This window comes from Leucoraja erinacea, chromosome 4 (assembly GCF_028641065.1).
Source record: "Leucoraja erinacea ecotype New England chromosome 4, Leri_hhj_1, whole genome shotgun sequence".
Classification (NCBI taxonomy): Eukaryota; Metazoa; Chordata; class Chondrichthyes; order Rajiformes; family Rajidae; genus Leucoraja; species Leucoraja erinaceus.
In genome coordinates this window covers 40,451,565-40,473,924 of record NC_073380.1, presented here as the reverse complement: position 1 = coordinate 40,473,924, position 22,360 = coordinate 40,451,565, and positions in this window count along the sequence as shown.

Sequence of the window (22,360 nt, the reverse complement as noted above, 5' to 3'; positions counted from 1 at the left end):
TTATTGATAATTTCCAATACTATTCTTCCTCACGTGTCAGGACTAGCTGATATTAGCAATAAGTAAAGTCCATAGACCACTTCTTGCTCGACCATGGACCTTTCTACTAATTGTGTATTTTTGCTATTGTTTTCTTGTATTTTTTCTTTTCACTGTCTTGTGGAACTTACATATTATTTATGATTGATTTCTGTTGTCTGAGTTTTTGTGCCTGTGATGCTGCTACAAGCAAGAATTTCATGATACCTATATCTCAATGTACGTGCATTTTACAATATATTTGACCTGACGACTTGATTAGGTTAATGTCATCTATTATGTGCCAAGAATACATTATGGCACGGGAACACAAGTCGTGGGATTTGGGAACCCTAAAATGGATTTTCCTTATAGTGACAACCACTTCCAATCCTTCAGCTGCATCAAACAAATGGAGGGCCCTCGATCTGGTAAGAGTGGAAATCCAATGAAAATTACACACACCAAAAAAAACTATAAATAATTCTGGGGATTAACTGATCTAGTCAATATTTTTCACATCACATAATTAAAAAGAAATTTGCATTTGTTTGATCATAGTTTTATAAGGTTACAGGTGGTAAATCCCATAATACTCTCAAGGACAATTAATTCTAAGTGTACCTGTGGTTGCTAATTATACTGAAGCATAACGAGCTCATATAATCTACATGGTTATGATGATTCACTATAAAACAATTTTGAATGCAACCTAAATACTACATGTTCCAGCTCTAATGGTATATTGCAACCCAATACAAGCATTTTTATTGACTTGCTCAATGCTCAGCAGTGAAACAACACTGTGATAGCCAAGCAACAATCAAATAGGAAATACCGGGATTTGACTACTTTGAACAAATGGATAGCAGACTTTCCATTTGCTTTGAGATCTATTGAGACCTGGCATGCAATACTTTGTGGAGAAGTAAATAGACTGTCATTTAGATAGATGCAAAATGCTGGATTAACTCAATGGGTCAGGCAGCAACCCTGGAGAAAAGGAATAGGTGACGTTTTGGGTCAGGTTCCTTCTTCAGAGAAGGAGGACCCTATTCCTTTTCTCCAAAGATGCTGCCTGACCCCCTGAGTTACTCCAGCAATCTGCCTTTCTTCGGTGTAAATCAGCATCTGCTGTTCCTTCCTACACAGATTGTTAATTAGCATTGATTCAGCATGCCCTTCAAGACCTCCTAGATTAGAAAGAAGCAAGTGGGTTATTAATTAGAAATCCATACATTTCTAAAAAGGATTTTGTAGATCATAAGTATCCAATGTTCTCAGCCAGTGAGAAACAGCATGATTTTACTAGCCGTGTTACGGCCATTGGTATTGTAGTGAAAAGAAGCACTTGAACAAGTAAAGACAATGATGAATAAATGAGGGAATGCACAGGAGTTAATATTTAAATAATCATACACAAGGGAAACAGGCCAATTTAAGATCAAGTTATTTGCATGCAAATTGGCATGCTTTGATTTAAATGTTTTTTGCAATGGTCATTTTATGGTGACATTGTGGCCAAATGGAGATTGTGATTGCCAGCGACAGAGGAAGCGAAGATATATGACTGTGGCAAAAGGGGAATTAAAGTCTTATTTATTGCTATTGAAGTCAAATCAGTTATTATCGGGGGACTAGCGAGTATGAAGCTGTCTAGATAGTCTCTCCTTTTTTTCTTTCTTTCCTTCAACCTCCGTTTCCTCCTAGTCTATGCTGAACAGAAGGCAGCACGGTGGCGCAGTGGTAGAGTTACTGCCTCACAGTGCCTGAAACCTGGGTTCAATCCTGACTACAGATGCTGGCTGTGCGGACATTGTACGTTCTCCCTGTGACCGCATTAGTTTTCTCCAAGTGCTCCGGTTTTCTCCCACTTCCCAAAGACGTGCAGGTTGATTGGCTCCTGTACATTTCCCCATGTGTGTAGGATGCAAAAGTGAGATAACATAGAATTAACGTACGCATGATGGATGGTTGGCGTGGACCCAGTGGGTGGAGAGACAGTTTCCATGCTGTATTTCTAAACTATACTAAACTAAACTGAACATTCATACGGTGCCATTTTGGAGCTTTCAACAGGCCAGCAAAGTGTTATTGGCACTCATTCTGTCAAGTGTGCACATAGTGGGCCATGGTGATCCAAGCAGTGCCATGGTGATCCAAGCAGTGCCATGGTGATCCAAGCAGTGCCATGGTGATCCAAGCAGCGCCATGGTGATCCAGGCACTAAAATTATTATTTGAGCAGCAAATTGTCTGCTCTACCATATAGCACTTGATGGTACAACATTAATTGAGCAGATTGCGTACCAGAATCATGATGCACACCACTATCAAACAATCAGTGCTTCCCAGTAGCTATCCCTTGGTTGTGTCCTGGTGATTAAAATGTAGATGGTGTAACAGGCTACCTTAGATTGAAGGTATTGTTGGTACAGCCAGGATACTGCCCATGTTCTCATGCCACCTAAACATCCAGGGATTGGAATCATCTTTCCTTGTGGTCCATCTGCTAGTTCCCTGTGGCACCTGTAAAGCAATGTGCATTGAATCAGGGATAGTTTCTTTCCAGCTGTTATCAAGCAACTGAATCATCCTACCGCAACCAGTGAGCAGTCCTGAACTAATATTTATCTCATTGGGGAACCTCGGACTCTTTTTACTGGCTTTAAACGTTATTCCCTTGTCATGTATCTGTACACTTGCACTAAACGTTATTCCCTTGACATGTATCTGTACACTGTGAATGTCTTGATTGTAATCGAGCATTGTCTTTCCGCTGGCTGGTTAGCGCAACAAAGGTTTTTCATTGCACCTCAGTACATGTGACAATAAACTAAACCAATAACTGAAGATCACCCTTCTTCATAGAAGGTTGGCAACCCTTATGAAGTCACATGCCTATTCCACAACAAAATCCATTCAGGATTTTTGGAACAGAGTTGATATTTCGCTCCTCATATCTTACAGTGGATAATAAACCCAAATTACTGCAAATTTCTAGAACTCAAGTCTAAAAGAAGGCTAGCAAATGACTTGGCAAACTTTACTTCACACTGCGTGGGGTGTGCAGTCATGGTTTAAACCAGTAGTATATTCCAATAAAATCATTTTGGAAACTATGTGAGGGAAGGAACTGCAGATGCTGGTTTAAACCAAAGAGAGACACAAAATGCTGGAGTAACTCAACGGGTCAGCCAGCAACTCCGGAGGGCAAGGAATAGGTGACATTTTAGAGGCCAGCCACTATGCTAGATAGATCGGAATCAAGGGATATGGGGAGAAGGCAGGCACGGGTTACTGATTGTGGATGATCAGCCATGATCACAATGAATGACGATGCTGGCTCAAAGGGCCAAATGGCGTCCTCCTGCACCTATTTTCTATGTTTCTATAAAAATGAAGACTTTGGCTTTTGTAACCCAAGTTTTCTTCCTTCTCGGTCCTGTTCATTCACCCAGCCAAAAATTCCATTCTATACCACATGGAAGCTTTGTAACATTTAAATGACTACAATGTGTTTGTAATGTCATTGCCACAATTGTGGAAATAAAGTTGAACTGTCTTCACTGTCATTCAGTCCCGGAGTGGGGATGAGTGACTGAATCATGTGAGCTCTCCAAGGTCATAACTGTGCCCACTTGCATTTCACTAAGGTTTGGGAAATTAATCATAATTGGGCTGATAGGGTTTAGTGTAATTGTAATACTTTATAACACTTGTTATTAGTGTAATGTGGCTGGAGAAGGACTAAGGCTGATTGAAATCCGATGGCTTTGAAATTTATGGTTTTAGTGAATCTAATCACTAGCAGGAAATTACTTAGAAATGTTAAAAAAAATCTTAAATCGTGACTAGATTGATAGAATGTTGTATATAGGTATTTATCATTGTTCTATGCATCCCTGATAGGCTGGCACTGCATACAGTTTGGGGTACAATTATAACAGTTACTGATGATAAACCTGAAGAGCAAACACTAATACAGGAATCTGTCTTCCACCAGAATGACTCTATTTCAACCTTTAATAATCACCTAATATTCAAACTGACATTGCTTTCTCATTCTAGTGGATAAAGTGGAGTCTTTTTTTTTTAACTCACGGAGAATTGGTTGCATTGCTGAAAATATAATTAAGTTTCAGCAGCATGTCCCCACATGCCCGAGACTATAGTTGTCTCGATGTGTAAAATATTGAACAGAAATGGTAACCTGAAAAAAGACACCAAGTGCAGAAGTAACTCAGCGGGTCAGGCAGCTTCTCGAGAGAACATAGATATTAGGTGATGTTTTGGGTCGGGACACTTCATCAGACTCAGGAGAAGAACTTCTTCAAAGTAGGCAGTCTTCTTTTGCAGTGGAACAGTGAAAATGTAGAAAGAAGATAATGCAGATTTTGGTTTACAAAAAATGGCACATGCTGAAATAATGCTGTGCCACCGTGCCACTTACCCATGTTCTCCAGAGTGGGTCAGGCAGCATCTCTGGAGAACATGGATAGGTGGCACAGTGATAGAGTTGCTGCCTTATGGCGCCAGAGACCCGGGTTCGATCCTGACTATGGGTGTTGTCTGTACGTTCTCCCTGTGACCATGTGGGTTTTCTCTGGGAGCTCTGGTTTCCTCCCCCATTCCAAAGGCACGCAGAATTGTAGGTGAATTGGTTTCTGTAAATTGTCACATGGCCAGTTTCCACACTATCTCTAAACTAAAACTAAATGTGACGATTTGGGTGAGGAACCTTCCACACACTCGGGTAACTTGAAGCAAAGAATTTCACTATGCCTTGTCACATGTGACAATAAAGTATTCCATTCCATTCCAACTTGATATTTCCTACCATATTTCAAAAAGTTAAACCCTGACCAAGTTACTGTCCGATCATGAATTCATGTGTTGCTGCAGACATCGTAGAAGGTACCTTTGAGAACTGAGGATAACACATGGCTTGACTAAAACATCACTGTACTAAACATTAGTTGCCAGTTACTGCCTACAGTAAAGGGTATTATCTTGATTGCTCTGATACTTGCTTATTACTGTAGACACGCTAAAAACTGCTTCCAGACACTAAAGCATCGTGTTTGGGATATTGCTGCTTTTGGAATTGGCAGGATAATGGTCTGGTAAAATTAACTTAAAAGAGACATTGTGCAGAGCAGTGTTAAGAACTGTTAGGGTGTGAGCTGGATCATCAAAAGAGACAGGCAGATTTAACCATTCACCCCCAACATGCAACAAATGGAAATGCCCACAAGGATAAACTATATTGTAGCTAGTGAATACAAGATCTGGCTCTTGACTGGCAAAAGAGGATGAATTATCATTCAAGGTCAGACATCACAAGATCGCAAATATAGGTGGCCAAACAACATGATCCATCGGATGTGCCAGGATGAAGTTCATTGTTTATTATTTTCCATGACACCAACCTCGTGCTGAATTGATCATCTTTCACCATGTTTAAGAAAGAACTGCAGATGCTGGTAAAATCGAAGGTAGACACAAAATGCTGGAGAAACTCAGCGGGTGAGGCAGCATCTATGGAGAGATGGAATTGGCGTTGTTTCAGGTCGAGACCCTTCTTCAGACTGATGGTCATCTTTTACCATTTTCCCTTTGTCAACAAGATTTCACCAACACTTCCTCTTTCAGTATTCTAAATGGTCTGCTCCATCCACACTTCCATTCCATCATCTTCTCCCCATCTCACATCACTTTTCTATATAGCACAGGAGATCAGGAGATGTAACACTTATCCCCTATGGTTTGTCCCTCTCATCACTCCAGAAACCATTTAGGTAAAGCAGTGAGTCCCGCTGAGTTACTCCAGCATTTTGTATTTATCTTCAGTGATTCACATACTTTTTCTAATCTAGTTTATTCCATTTGGTATTCACAGCCTGGACTCCTCTATAACGGAGAAAACAAATGAAGATTGATAATACTGATCTTCCAGTGTCAGTCAGCATAATTCTCTGACCCATTCCCACTTAATTGGTATTGGTTTATTATTGTCACATGTACCAAGATACAATGAAAACCCTTGACTAGGAAAAAATTGAAACTATGAAAAGACTTTGGCCTCCTGCATCATTAGAAGGCCCAATGTCAGCTTGAGGAAGAATTTCTTTAGCCAGAGAGGCGAAACACTGGAATGGCTTGCCACAGATGGTTGTGGAGGCCAAGTCATTTGGGTATTTTTAAAGCAGATATTGATAGGTTCAAGATTAGTAAGAGTGTCAAATGTTTATGGGGAGAAGATAAGAACATGGGGTTGCATGGAAAAAATAAATCAGCCATGATTGAATGATGAAGGAGAGTCGATGGGCCGAATGGCCTAATTATGCTCCTATGTCTTATGATCATGGTCTTATGAGAACAATAGCACATCTTTCATCTCAGCACATTGCAGTCTTCTGGAGTCAGTACTGGTGCCTAATTTTCTCTGTCCATAACAAAACCAGCTAGTTCTGTTATACATCATCTATCTGCAAAAATAACTGCATTTAACACTGCTTGATTCTATTGACATTTCTTATGGCTTGAACCTTCATTTCACACATATTGTATGTTCCTTTGAGTCATCTACCTCTCTCTCTCTCTATGTCTATCCCTCCCTCTTTCTCCCTGTCTGTCTCTTTATCTCTCCCTCATCCCACTTTAAACTATCAACCAGATGTCTCCAGGCACCATCAACAGCTTATTCCCATGGTAACATGGTAACATTATCCTCATGCTATCAGAGGTATTCCATTTCACCTATTCAATCCTTCCCCATTCTACTTGTAACTTACAATTGAAGGAAATTAAATTTAGGTCGAGTAGGCTGGGTCTCTATTCCTTGGAGCGCAGGAGGATAAGGGCTGATCTTATAGTGTATACTATCACGAGGAATAGATTGGGTAGATGCACAGAATTTCTTGCCCAGACTAGGTGAATTGAGGAACAGAGAAAATACAGCAGGTTTAACATGAAGGGGAAAAGATTTAATAGGAATCTGAGTGGTAACCTTTTCACACAAAGGGTGGTGGGTGTATGGAACAAGCTACCAGAAAAGGTAGTTGAGGCTGGGACTATTGTAGCTGGGACTTGTTGGCCGGTGTGGGCAAGTTAGGCTGAAGGGCCTGTTTCCACACTGTATGACTATGACTTGTTTTCTCTCTTTCCTAGTTTTGACAAAGCACATTTATGTGAAATTTTAAATATTCTTCCATAAAACCTGCTTGATGAATTGTTTGCAGAAGAATGTTTTTTATTTATTTCAAGTTCTCAGATTCATTTCCCTTTGATTGAGGAAGCAATGTGACAGATAGGTGTTCAGAGGCAAGGGCGTACCTAAAATGCCATAAAATATTATGCGCTGAGATGAAACAATATGGAGTTACCAGCACATGCAGGAAATGGGGGCATTTATGGGGGTAATGAACTAGAACCCCCATTCACTGTGACGGTATTTCAGTCTCAGAGGCCGACGTCAGGAAATCCTTCATAGGCATGAACCCTCGAAAAGCACCTGGACCTGATGGTATACCTGGTCATGTTCTAAAAACCTGTGCGGACCAACTGGCTGGAGTTTTTACGAACATTTTTAACCTCTCACTTCTGAGGTCTGAGGTTCTCACCTGCTTCAAAAGGGCATCTGTTATACCAGTGCCCAAGAAGAGTAAGGTGACATGCCTCAATGACTATCGACCAGTGGCACTAACGCCTGTGGTGATGAAGGTTGAGAGGTTGATCATGGCGCAAATCAACTCCTACCTCGACAAAAACCTGGACCCACTGCAGTTCGCTTACCGCCACAACAGATCAAAGGTGGATGCGATCTCGCTGGCCCTCCACTCCGCTCTGGACCACTTGGACAAAAAAAACTCATATGTCAGGCTGTTATTCATTGATTACAGCTCGGCATTTAATACTATCATCCCCTCCAAGCTGGTTACCAAACTTGCAGAACTGGGTCTCTGCGCATCCCTCTGCAATTGGATCCTCGACTTCCTCATTCACAGACCACAGTCTGTTCGTATTGGTGGAAATGTGTCAGACTCGATAACAATCAGCATGGGAGCATCTCAAGGCTGCGTGCTCAGCCCCCTGCTGTACTCACTCTATACTCATGACTGCGTAGCCGGTCATAGCGCGAACTCCATCATCAAGTTCGCTGATGACACCACTGTTATGGGACCTATCACTGATGGGGATGAGTCAGAGTATAGAAGAGAGATCGAGTAACTGTCCATATGGTGCCAGCGCAATAACCTGGCCCCCAACACCAGCAAAATTGGAAGGAGTAGGATGGGGACCCACAGTCCCATTTATATCAATGGGTTGATGATTGAAAGGGTCAAGAGCTTCAAATTCCTGGGCTTGCACATCTCTGAAGATCTTTCCTGATCTGCGAACACCGATGCAATTATCAAGAAAGCACATCAGGGCCTCTACTTTCTGAGAAGATTACGGAGTCGGTTTGTCAAGGAAGACTCTCTCTAACTTCTACAGGTGTACAGTAGAGAGCATGCTGACCGGTTGCATCATGGCTTGGTTCGGCAACTTGAGCGTCCTGGAGAGGAAAAGACTACAAAAAGTAGTAAACAGTGCCCAGTCCATCATCGGCTCTGAACTTCCTTCCATCGAGGGGATTTATCGCAGTCGCTGCCTCAAAAAGGCTGGCAGTATCATCAAAGACCCACAGCATCCTGGCCACACACTCATCTCCCTGCTACCTTCAGGTAGAAAATAAAGAAGCCTGAAGACTGCAACGACCAGGTTCAGGAAGTGCTACTTCCCCACAGCCATCAGGCTATTAAACTTGGCACGGACAAAACTCTGAACAACTGAATAAGATTTTTTCAAATGTATCTCCTATTTGTGGCAAATGTCTCCTTCAAGAAGCAACTTTAACACACTCCTTTGCCTCTTGCATAAAACTACATAACTTTTGGAAAGGAATCTTTGAAATTTTCTCAAAATCATTAAAAATAAAATTGGATCCCCATACAGAACTGATTATTTTCAGAACAGCAGAAGCCTGCCCTGAGCTATCAATATTTCAAAGACATTTCCTTAATTATGGCCTGATAATGGCAAAAAAACATATTTACATTTTGGAAAAATACATCTCCCCCAACTCTTAAAATGTGGATTAATAAACATGTCTGAGATGCTCCATCTTGAAGATATGAGACTTGTCTTAGCAGGAAAATCAGAGCAATTTTCAAAGATATGGATTCCTTTCATTGATTCATTACAAGAATAGTATGGTGCAACACAACTTCGGAATTAAACTGATTTATGGACTGGGTGATGGGTGGGGAGAGAAATGAAGCTGGTATATCAACACCTTTTGTGTGTTTTTTTTATTTTTTCCATTTTTGTAATTACTCACCCTTTGACTACACTCATATGGTAGTTTAGGGTTTCTATTCTTACACATTCACTTTCGCTTTCACTTTCTTTCTTTTTTGCTCTTTCTCTCTTTTTCTATTTCATCTTTGCTAAAATTAAAATGGAAGCTGTACAATAAATGTATTGTCATTAATAGCCCATTATCTGTTTATTTGTACTTAATCAGTTTATTTATTCACGTGTGTATATATTTATATAATGATATATGGACACACTGATCTGTTTTGTAGTCAATGCCTACTATGTTCTGTTGTGCTGAAGCAAAGCAAGAATTTTATTGTCCTATCAGGGACAAATGACAATAAACTCACTTGAACTTGAACTTGAAAAGATGAATGTGAGTCCAGTTCTATACAGTGGTCACACCACACAATTGTGCATCAGTTTTTAGAGTTTAGAGATACAGCATGGAAACATGCCCTTTGACCCACTGAGGCCACGCCAGCCATTGATCACCCATACATTAGTTCCATGCTACCTCACTTTCACGTCCTGCACACTAGGGACAATTTACAGAAGCCAATTAACCTACAAACCTGCAGATCTTTCGATGTGGGAGGAAACCGGAGCCACCCGGAGAAAATCCACGTGGTCACAGGGAGATCGTATTGTTTTCCTACCCAAGACCCAGTAACCACCCGAGTCATGTTCATAAGAGATAGAAGTAGAAATAGGCCATTCGGCCCATCAAGTTACTCCGCCATTCAATCATGATTGATCTATCTTTCCCTCTTCATCCCATTCTCTTGCCTTCTCACCATAACCATTGATGCCCATACTAAACAAGAATCCATCAATCTCTGCCTTCAAAATATCTATTGATGGCCTCCACTGCCTTCTGTGGCACAGAATTCCACAGATTCACCACCCTCTGATTAAAGAAATCCCTCCTCATCTCCTTCCTAAAGGAACATCCTTTAATTCTGATGAGGCTCCATGTGTAATGTCTACAGAGTGGAGACCTTGCTCCATTTTGTGTAATGTGTACAGAGTGGAGACCTTCAGCATGGCCAATCTGTAGTGCTGTGAAAGGTAAGTGCAGCTGCAAAAGTAACGTCATAAGGTCATAAGTGATAGTAGTAGTATTAGACCATTCGGCCCATCAAGTATACTCCTCCATTCAATCAGGGCTGTTCTATCTCTCCCTCAAAACCCCATGCTCCTGCCTCCTCCCCATAACCTCTGACACCTGTACTAATCAAGAATCAGCAATAAAAACTATCCACTGACTTGGCCTCTTGACTTCTTTGCCAAATAATTCCACAGATTCACCCTCTGATTAAATAAATTTCTCCTTGCCTCTTTCCTAAAATAATGTGCTTTAATTCTGAGGCTATGAACTCTAGTCCTAGACTCTCCCACTAGTGGAAATATCCTCTCTTTATCCTCTCTATCTAAGCCTTTCACTATTCTGTATGTTTCAATGAGGTTCCCCCTCATTCTTCTAAACTCCAGCGAGTACAGGCCCAGTGCCGTCAAACACTAATCAGAAGTGAACCTTCTCATTCCTGGGATCATTCTTGTAAAGTGGGCTAAGTGCAAGCCCCCATGTTAATATCATCAATCAGACTGGATCTTCATTCAGCTAAATGATATGCCCTATTATTCCAGCTAGAAGAGGGTGTCATTTCCTTCAATCTAGCAACAAAAGCAGCATGACACTACAAAAAATTGTCTTGCTGCACATTTTGTGCTGCCTTCTTTTCTGTTAAATATTTCTGTTACTTTCCTCAATCAACTAAAGAAATGTGTTTGGATTCAGAGCTATTCTTGCACCTAGAGTGTAATGAAAAGCCCTCGATTCTGAAACTATCAATTTGTTCATAAAATATAACAATATTCAGTGTGACAATGTGGTTAACGCCAACATTGTCACACTGTATAAGAACAATGGAGATCACAATGATTGCAGCAACTACTAGGGCATCTCACTTCTGAGTGTTACAGAGAAAGGCCTTTGCCAGAGTGATCCTGCTAAGTACTTACAGACTCGTGAATAAGATATAGGATAGGCCTAGTCAGACACACCTGGAAACCACAGATAAAACATTCCGCTCTCCAAGCAGGACAACATCAAAGCCGCACCACCATCAATCACGGATGGGAGAATGCCAATCAAAACATTAAAAATAAAAACATTTATTTTAAAATCTTAGGAACCCACCACAAACATAATCCAGTTGTAACATTTGTATGTGTAGGAAGGAGCTGCAGATGCTGGTTTAAACTGAAGATAGACACAAAATGCTGGAGTAACTCAGTGGGCCAGGTAACATCTTTGGAGAGACGGAATGGGTGATGGAATGGGAGAAGAAGGGTCTCGACCAGAAACGGCACCCATTCCTTCTCTCCAGAGTTGTTGCCTGTCCCGCTGAGTTACTCCAGCATTTTGGGTCTACCTTCGATTTAAACCAGCATCTGCAGTTCTTTCCTACACACTACGATGCAGCTGGTAGAGTTGCCGTCGGGTTGAAGCCCTTCTTCAGACTATTGTCATTTGTATTTTGCATTTTGATTCAAACGCAAGGGACATGACATTAGTACAGGAAAGTGGCACTAAGGTAAAGGTGCAGCCAAGATTTTATAGATGCCTTTGAGACTGAGGGACTGAATGGCCTAATATTTTGCATCACCTTATCACTCCAACACGGGCAAGAGGGTATAGCCAGATTATTGTACAAATATTTATGCAATATGCATTATTAAATTGATTCCAGAATTTATCCAGGAAGAGACTGGCATAAATGTACCTTTTCAGAAGGTTACAAGACAATCTCCTGAGCTTTATATAGAGCAAATAGAATACTGAGATAAAATAGGTTTAAAGTCCAAGAAATAACTGGACATATATGTGCAAACATGTTTCAGTTCATATTTCAGACATCCAGGTATATTATTTTATTTCTACAATTCATTGATCCAATATAATGTTCTACAATATAGGGTCATATAGCATGGAAACAGGCCCTTCAGCCCAACTTTCCCATGCCAGCCAAGACATTAGTCCCACCTGCCCACATTTCCTATCTATGTACGTGTCCAAATATATTTTAAATTGTGTATAGTACCTGTTAACTTGCTACCCACCACATTGTGTGAAAAAGTTGCCCACCAGGTTTCTATTAAATCTTTTCCCTCTCACCTTAAACCTACGCCCTCTGATATTTGATACCCTACTCTGAGTAAAAGACTCTGTGAATTCACCTTATCTATTCCCTTCATGATCTTATACACCTTTTTCAGATCACCTTTCATCCTCCTGCGCGCCAAGGAATTAAGTCCTACTCTGCCAACCTCTCGCTATAGTTCAGGCCCTCAGTCCAGGCAACATCCTTGTAAATCTTCTCTGCACTGTTTCCAGCTTTGCAACATCGTTCCTATAGCAGGGTGACCAAAACTGAACACTATACTCTAAATGCGGCTTCGCCAACTTCTTGTTCAACTGTAATGCAAAATCTCAACTTCTATACTCAGTATCCTTTGAAACTATTTCATCATAATTCAAATTAATGAATGGGATTTAGTGCTTGATTTAGCAACAATCCATGATGTTATGTTATCTTGACAATTTACTTCATTTTTTCTTTTATTTTCTACATCCCATTTCTTCTTTCTTTTGCACCAACGCTGATTATCTTTGCCGTTCATTTTCTCACCAAATGGTTCTGACATTGACTGCTTTGAGCTTCCCATTCATGCCTATTCACTGATTTACCTACATTTGTAGTATTGTCCATTGTGTCTGGAGTCCCAGCATTACCTCTCATTCCAGTTCATTGCCTCCTGGAGTTCCTTATTTCAAATGCAGGCCGCCAAATAGATGCTGATCCACAACAGCTAAGCCAACCAGTTTCTTAAAAGACTCCACGTAGAATGCCAGAGATGTTTCCTCCATTTGTTGCTCCTCAAGCTTAATGCATCCGTATCATTCAAATCTACTGTCTATTCCATGACATGTAACTGGTCTCCCTGGTATATTTTCATTATTCATAGCATTGCAACTGAAACTTTTCATTTTTGTTTTCCCCAATATGCAAGCCCGGAGGCAAACAAAACAGTGTTTATAACCAACCACAGTGGATATGACAAGGGAATGTGCCAGAAATTGATTTAAAATGTTTACATATTCAAATGCCAATTGCCATGTGTCATTGCCAGATAGAATGCTGCCTTTGTGCTGGACCAGCACACAAACTCTAGTACTGCCAGAAATGCGAACAGTAATTATAAAATGCAGTGGCTCTCGATCTCCTTATTTGTCAGTTAACCTTCTATTTTCCTTTCAATTTTGATGAAAACTTCTGTAATTGAAATACAGTTGGTTTCTGTCACCATCCTTGTTTAAGAATAAAGGGTAGGCTATTTAGGACTGTGATGAGAATTTTTTTTTTTTACCCAGAGAGTTGTGAATCTGTGGAATTCTCTGCCACAGAATGCAGTGGAGGCTAATTCTCAATTTTTTCAAGAGAGAGTTAGATTTAGCTCTTAGGGCTAAAGAAATCAAGCTATATCGGGGGGGAAAGCAGGAACGGCGTACTGATTTTAGATGGTCAGCCATGATCATATTGAATGGCGGTGCTGGCTTGAAGGGCCGAATGGCCTACTCCTGCACCTATTTTTCCATGTTATATGCTTCTACTTCTTGGTAGGTGCTGGACATGTTTCCGTTTCTTCCATTTTCTGTGATACACTGTCCTCGGAAATCACCATATCAATCACAATCGTCAGTAACTTAATTTTTAAACAAGATTGGTTCCTTCCAATCCTGCAATAGACCAAATGGGCAGGCATCCTTTGTGATTTATAAATGTTCAACTAGAAGTGAATTTGACAAGTCTCAAACTCTAATGCTACCACTGAAGAAGGGTCTCGACCTGAAATGTCTGCCATTCCTTCTCTCCAGAGATTCTGCCTGTCCCATTGAGTTACTCCAGCTTTTTGTGTATATCTTTGGTTTAAACCAGCATCTGCAGTTCTTTCCTACACACTACCTCTTGCCTGTCAGGAATGGGGATTGTAGAGACATGTGTGAAGGTCAGAATATCTTATATAACCAAATTGTACGCCAGGAGTAGAGCTGCGCAATGTTTTAAAGGTTACGGTTAATGGTCAATTAATAAGAATTTGTTTAATCAGACACATTGATCTCTGTAAAACACAGTGCTGCAGTAACTCAGTGGGTTAGCCAATATCACTGGAGAATATGGGTAGACAACATTTTCAGTCGGGATCCTTTTCCTGATTCCCCGACCCATGGCTGTATCAAACAAATGTTCCTTCCAGCTTTACGATTTACACTTTGAATTATCCAATGTTTAAAAAATGGTTAATTAGCGAAGGGCACCTATAAATGGGATTTAGAGGAGGGCACCTGTAAATGGTGGATTTAGAGGAGGGCACCTGTAAATGGGATTTAGAGGAGGGCACCTGTAAATGGGATTTAGAGGAGGGCACCTGTAAATGGTGGATTTAGAGGAGGGCACCTGTAAATGGGATTTAGAGGAGGGCACCTGTAAATGGGATTTAGAGGAGGGCACCTGTAAATGGGGATTTAGAGGAGGGCACCTGTAAATGGGATTTAGAGGAGGGCACCTGTAAATGGGATTTAGAGGAGGGCACCTGTAAATGGTGGATTTAGAGGAGGGCACCTGTAAATGGGATTTAGAGGAGGGCACCTGTAAATGGGATTTAGAGGAGGGCACCTGTAAATGGTGGATTTAGAGGAGGGCACCTGTAAATGGGATTTAGAGGAGGGCACCTGTAAATGGGATTTAGAGGAGGGCACCTGTAAATGGGATTTAGAGGAGGGCACCTGTAAATGTGGGGGTTAAGGGGAGGGCACCTGTAAGTGGGACCTAACCCTATACCCCCTCTCCCCCTCTTGTCCCCCTTTCCCCTAACTCTCCCCTCTCTCCTCTCCCCTCTCCTCCCCCCCCTCTTCCCACCTCCCCCTCTCTCTTTCTCCCTCCATCTCCCCCTCTCTCTCTCTCTCTCCCCCCCCCATCTCTTTCCTCCACCCTCCCACCTCACTCTCCCCCTAGCTCTCTCTCCCCTCTCTTACTCCTCTGTCTCTATCTCTTTATCTATGCCCCCTTTCTCTCCCTCTTATCACCGTTTTTCTCTTCCCCCCCTCTCCCCCCTCCCTCACCCATTCTCTCCTACCCTCTCCTCCCTCTACACCCCCTCTCATTCTTCCCTCTCTCTTCTCTTTCCTCACCCTCTCTCTCCCCCCTCCATTTCCACCTCTCTCCCACCTCACTCTCCCCCTTCTCCCAATCTCTCCCCTGCCTCTCTCCCCCCTCCTCTTCCTCTCTTTCTCTCCTCTCCTCCCCCCTCTCTCTCTTGCTATTGAGGGAGTTCCCAATGTTGGGCAAGTCCAGGACCAGGGGCCACAGTCTTAGAATAAAGGGGAGGTCATTTAACACTGTGAGAAAAAACTTTTTCACCCAGTGAGTTGTGAATTTATGGAATTCCCAGCCACAGAGGGCAGCGGAGGCCAAGTCACTGGATGGATTTGAGAGAGTTAGATAGAGCTCTAGGGGTTAGTGGAGTCAAGGGATATGGGTAGAAGGCAGGCACGGGTTATTGATAGGGGAAGATCAGCCATGATCACAATGAATGGCGGTGCTGGCTCGAAGGGCTGAATGGCCTCCTCCTGCATCTATTTTCTATGTTTCTATGCAAGTAAAAAGGAAGAATGTAGAAACGAGGAACTGCAGATGCTGGTTTACCAAGGAAAGACACACAATGCTGCCTGACCCACTGTGTTACCATAGCATTTTGCTCAAGACACAATATGCTATGATAAGTAGGAACCTTGCTTGGTGTAATATTGGAAGGGTCAGAGGGGGGAGGAGAGGGGATGGGGGGAGGAGAGGGGATGGGGGGAGGAGAGGGGAGGGGGGGGGAGAGAGGGGGGGGGGGGGGGGGGGGGGAGGGGGGGGAGGGGGGAGGGAGGGGGGGGAGGGGGGGGGGAAAAAGGGTGGAGAGGGGGGGGGAGTGGGGAGAGGGGGGGAGAGGGGGGACGAGAGAGGGGGGAGGAGGGGGAGAGGGGGGGGAGAGGGAGGAGAGGGGGGGAGAGGAGGAGAGGGGGGGGGAGGAGGGGGGGGGGGAGGAGAGGGGGGAGAGAGGGGGGGGGGAGAGAGGGAGGGGAGAGGAGGAGAGGGGAGGGGGGGGGGGGGAGGAGGGAGGGAGGGAGGAGAGGAGGAGAGGAGGGGAGGGAGGAGGAGAGGAGGGGGAGGAGGAGGAGGAGGGGGGAGGGGAGAGGGGGAGGGGGGAGGGGGGGAGAGGAGGGGGGGGGGGGGGGGGGGGGTTTAGAGGAGGGGGAGAGAGAGTGCCTTTTTACTTCAACCGAAACCCAAACAACCATTTGCAGGCAGTGCTTTTTTACCTCTAACCATATTTTCATTTTCAAACCAAATTAAGGGTACTCACAGTCCTGAATACATTTGTCAGTGTCATTCAAAGCTCTGATTGAGGCACACCACTTGCAGAGACTGATTGAGGCACACCACTTGCAGAGACCGATTGAGGCACACCACTTCCTGGTTTTATAGTCCCTCCCCCCTGCAAGGGCAGGAGAGAGAATGGAGAATTTTGTAAAATCATTAATATCTCTCTCATATTTAATCGATGGGAAAAATCCTCAGCACACATACGGCGGAGGGGGGCTCTGAGCGAGGTGGCCAAAAATGACGGCCGTAGGTGGCGGCGTTCACTCGGAAATCGCAGCACAGATCGCCAAAACCGGTCAAGAACAGAGTTTTAGTAATCTAGAAATGAATAAATAGCTTTTAGAGTTTTAATGTTTTAGGTTTACAAAAGGATAATTAGGAAAGATATTGTCAAGCTTGAAAGGGTTCAGAAAAGATTTATGAGGATTTTGCCAAGACTAGAGGGTGTGAGCTATAGGGAGAGGTTGAGTTGGCTGGGTCGCTATTCCATGGAGAGCAAGAGGATGAGGGGTGATCTTATAGAGTTGTTCAAAATCATGAGAGGAGTAGATCGGGTAGATGCACAGTGTCTCTTGCCCAGAGCAGGGGAATTGAGGACCAGAGAACATACGTTTAAGGTGGAGGGGAAAAGATTTAATAGGAATCCGAGGGTAACTTTTTCACACAAAGGGTGATGGGTTTATGGAACAAACTGCCAGAGGAGGTAGCTGAGGCTGGGACTATCCCATCATTTAAGAAACAGTTAGACAGGTACATAGATAGGACAGTTTGGAGGGATCTAGACCAAGCGCAGGCAAGTGGGACTAGTGTAGCTGGGGTATTGTTGGCAAGTGTGGGCAAGTTGGGCCGAAGGGCCTGTTTCCACACTATATCACTCTATGACTAAATGAAAGGCAGACAAATGGCATTAAGTCTCTAAAGAAACAAATACATCATATCAGCCCACATTACATATCAATTTCTTCTCCAAAGTTTGATAATTTATCTTTCCATTGTTTTGTAGAACCTATAGCCAAAGAGGGAGGGATACTGGAAGAACAGGTAGAATTCATAGAGGGAATTGGACAGTCTATACTTTGGGTTGACATCCTTGATGAAGACTGAAATAGAAGATGGGAAGTGTTGAGGGAAGGGGTGGTACAAAAGCCCGCAAACAATCGAAGGATAGGGGTGAGGAAGGCATGATTGGAGATAACAGTTGGGCAGGTAAGGGAAGGGTGGAATTTGCAATTGAGGCTGGGAGTTGATACATGGGGATCAAAAGGCTTCAGATTCTGGAGTCTGATAGGAAATAAAGATAAAGATTGATTTAAAGTTGGTAGGGGTGGGAACAACAGAGGCAGTGGGTACATTGAACAGTTGGTGGGAAAGAGATCCAGTGGAAGGAGTGTGTGGGGGGAGGAGGGGAAAGAATCAGGGTAACAAGGGGCTATGGGTAAGGTGGGTTGAAGGGGATATGTGAGGAGGAGATAGGGGGACAGAGAAAGTTAGTAGAGCCTTTCTGTCCTCAAATCTGTTGGTGTATTTAAATGTATTACAATGATGCTTATAATTCTGATGAATCTTATTGATTGTGAAGTACATTGGTACATCATCACTCATGGAGGGCATGGTATAGATGCAAGTTTTTCTTTCTTTGTCTTGTTCCATTAATTTAGTTAAGCATTTGTAAATTCTGAATCATCCTGGCTCAACAGGAATGTCAAAATATTCCTCTGGATTGTTGAGGAAACCATTGCTACATGGTGCTACATCTTGGCAGGACAAATCAAAATAGGACGCACATGGTAAATGGTAGTGAATTGAGGAATGCAGTTGAACAGAGGGATCTAGGAATAACTGTGCATAGTTCCCTGAAGGTGGAATCTCATGTAGATAGGGTGGTAAAGAAAGCTTTTGGTGTGCTGGCCTTTATAAATCAGAGCATTGAGTATAGAAGTTGGGATGTAATGTTAAAATTATACAAGGCATTGGTGAGGCCAATTCTGGAGTATGGTGTACATTTTTGGTCGCCTAATTATAGGAAGGATGTCAACAAAATAGAGAGAGTACAGAGGAGATTTACTAGAATGTTGCCTGAGTTTCAGCAACTAAGTTACAGAGAAAGGTTGAATAAGTTAGGTCTTTATTCTCTGGAGCGCAAGGATAGAGGTCTTTAAAATGATGAGAGGGATAGACAGAGTTGGAGGTGGATAAGCTTTTCCCACTGAGAGTAGGGAAGATTCAAACAAGATGACATGACATGAGAATTAAGGGACAGAAGTTTAGGGGTAACATGAGGGGGAACTTCTTTACTCAGAGAGTGGTGGCTGTGTGGAATGAGCTTCCAGTGGAAGTGGTGGAGGGAGGTTCGATTTTATCATTTAAAAATAAATTGGATAGTTATATGGACGGGAAAGGAATGGAGGGTTATGGTCTGAGTGCAGGTGTATGGGATTAGGGGAGAATATGTGTTCGGCACGGACTACAAGGGCCGAGATGGCCTGTTTCCATGCTGTAATTGTTATATGGTTATATTGGCCCAGTTGGTAATTAAACTCTCCTAGACATTATGAATAGATTTTTTGTAACACAGAGATTACAATGAATTATTTCAAAAATTAGCCCTATAATATCTTAGGTCTAGTTGATAAATCAGCGTAAATTGAAAAGCCCCGGAGGGAGTAAAAACAAAACCACAGAAGAAATAACAACATTTCCATCCCTGATGGTGTGTTTATGACCTTATCGAGGCCTTGTTGAGAGGATGTGGGTTAAGTGCATGAGGTGCTAAAACATTTCTGTTTAATTTCCTAACAACCTTGTGCAGTGATAGAGTTGCTGCCTTACAGCACCAGAGACCAGGGTTCGATCCTGACAATGGGTGCTGTCTGTATGGAGTTTGTACGTTCTCCCTGTGACTGCATGGGTTTTCCCCGGGTGCTCTGGTTTCTTCCCACACTCTAAAAGTATACAGGTTTGTAGGTTGGCTTGGTGTAATTGTAAACTGCCCCTAGTGTGTAGGATTGTGCCAGTGCATGGGGAGGGGGGGGGTTGTCGCTGGTTGGCGTGGACTCAGTAGGCTGAAGGACCTGTTTCCACGCTGTATCTCTAAAATCTAAAGTAACGTTTAATTATTTAAACAGTTTCCAAGTTGTGACTGAGATTTTACAATTGTCAATGTCCCCAAGGACAGCCGGTGGGACTCGGAGTGGGGCTGCACCAGCTGTTCAATCCATTCAATTTGTGCAGTAAGCTCCCTGTGCTGAGACAGCCCCTACGCTGCCTTCAAACATGTTGTGGTGCTGGGAGCAGAGAACAACAACACTGGGGTCACAATGGAACAAGCTGTGATGTACAGGAAGAAATGGCCAGAGATGTTAGGGCAACGGGAGTTCTGGTACCATAGAATATTAGTTTAGTTTAGAGTTCAGTTCAGTGTAGAAACAGGCCCTTAGGCCTGCCCAGTCTGCACCGACCATGATCACCCATACACTAGTTCTATCCCAGACACGGGACAATTTACGGAATCCAATTAATGTACAAACCTGCATATTGTTTGAATGTGGGAGGAAATCCATGCAGTCACAAGGAAAACATACAAATTCCTTCTCGACAGCAATGGTCTCTGGTGCTACGGCTCCATCACTATACTGCCCACAAAATATGGACAAAACTGCGATACGATAAATTCTACCAATCAACAAGCCATTTCTTCTGCTATATACCAAGGGTGCTTTCCTTATTTGCATTCAGCAGTCAGAGTGCCAGTAAAAGTTGCTTCCATCTGAATCATTGCAGGATGGAAGCAAGCTTTATTCCATCTATGGCCTGATGCCCTGCTATCTCCTTGCAACTTCCCAACATGGTAATTTCTTCCACCAGTGTTAAATATTGCCCAATATATACCCATAACAGTGTAGTGCCAAACAAAGCTATGAATATTGTGTAAGAAAGAACTGCAGATGCTGGTTTACACCAAAGATAGACACAAAATGCTGGAGTAACTCAGCAGGACAGGCAGCATCTCTGCAGAGAAGGAATGGGTGACATTTTGGGTCAAGACCAATCTTCAGCTATGAATACTGACTGACTCAATTCATCTAGCTAATTCAAGAGATAAGCTCAGTGGAACAGCACGTTTCTTGCCTCATCACATTGACACTGGAAAAAAGTGTCAGGGACTTTTCAGCTAAATGGTAATTATTTATTTGTGTTTATTGCAGCTGATTTTTTTTTTTAAATATCATCTTTTTCTGCTTATGTAATATTTTGATTCATTTTATTTCATTTTCGGTTTCATTAGACAATGTGGTATCTGACAATAATCTGTTTTAATTTTCTGCAAATTCTGTACCTTTCTACTTTGAAGTATTCTGTTTGCAAAGGCCAGATTAGGGTGCAAGGATATGTGATGTATTTTGCAAGATGAGAGTAGGTCGTGCCAGTGGCAAAGTTACCTCAAAGCCACTTGCTCAGGAGGCTTTTTATATGGTGATCTATTGATCAGACACCTTCCTGTAGAATTAGGAAGCATGGACATCTTAATTATATAAATATTTTCACGTTTATTCTTCAAGAAGATTTGCAAGGTTTTTGCCAAGATTGTGGGCCTGAGCTACAGGAGTAAGTTGGGCAGGGTAGCACTTTATACCTTGGAGCAGGAGGAGTTTGAGGGATGATCTTAGAAAGATTGCTAAAATCTTGAGGGGGATAGAAAGGGTAAACGCACAGAGTATTTTACTCAGTGAAGGATAATTGAGAACCAAGGAGCATAGGTTTAAGGTGAGAAGGGAAAGGCATAATAGGAACCCGAGGGACAACATTTTCACTCAGAGGGTGGTGAGTTACTGGCAGGAGCTTCCAGAGGAGGTATTTGAGGAAAGTACTGTAATAATATTAAAAAGACACTTGGACATGTACATGAACAGAAAAGGTTCAGATGGATTTGGGTTAAACATGGCAAATGAGACAAGCTTATTTGGGGTTTGAGGCTTAGATGGGGATTAGAAGAATGAGTTGGGCCAAAAGGCCTGTTTCTATATTAACAGGCCTTTTAAGCAGATAAAGATATTTTTTTTTATATCAGCTGCAATAAACATAAATCAATAATTACCATTTAGCTGAAAATTTCCTGACACTTGTATCCAGGTGTATGGCTCTATGTCCATTTATTATTGACTAATTACTCCCCTTTTACAAAGAATACCACCAGCCCCCAGACTCCAATTTCACCAAAACATTTCAATATTTTTTATAAACTTTTAATTCGTAAGCATTTTCACTTTTTTGATTGTTACTTTTGATTTGATTTCTATAAATCCAAAAATTGGGGCTGAATCAGAAATAAATGTGAAATATACTACAATATCAGCAAACATGTCACCTTGATTACGTTACATAAGGGCCCGTTTCCCTGCTGTATTACTCTACGCCTCTAAAAGCCTACCATATTCTGCTGTCATCTTAGTTTAGTTTAATCTAGAGATACAGCGCGGATACAGG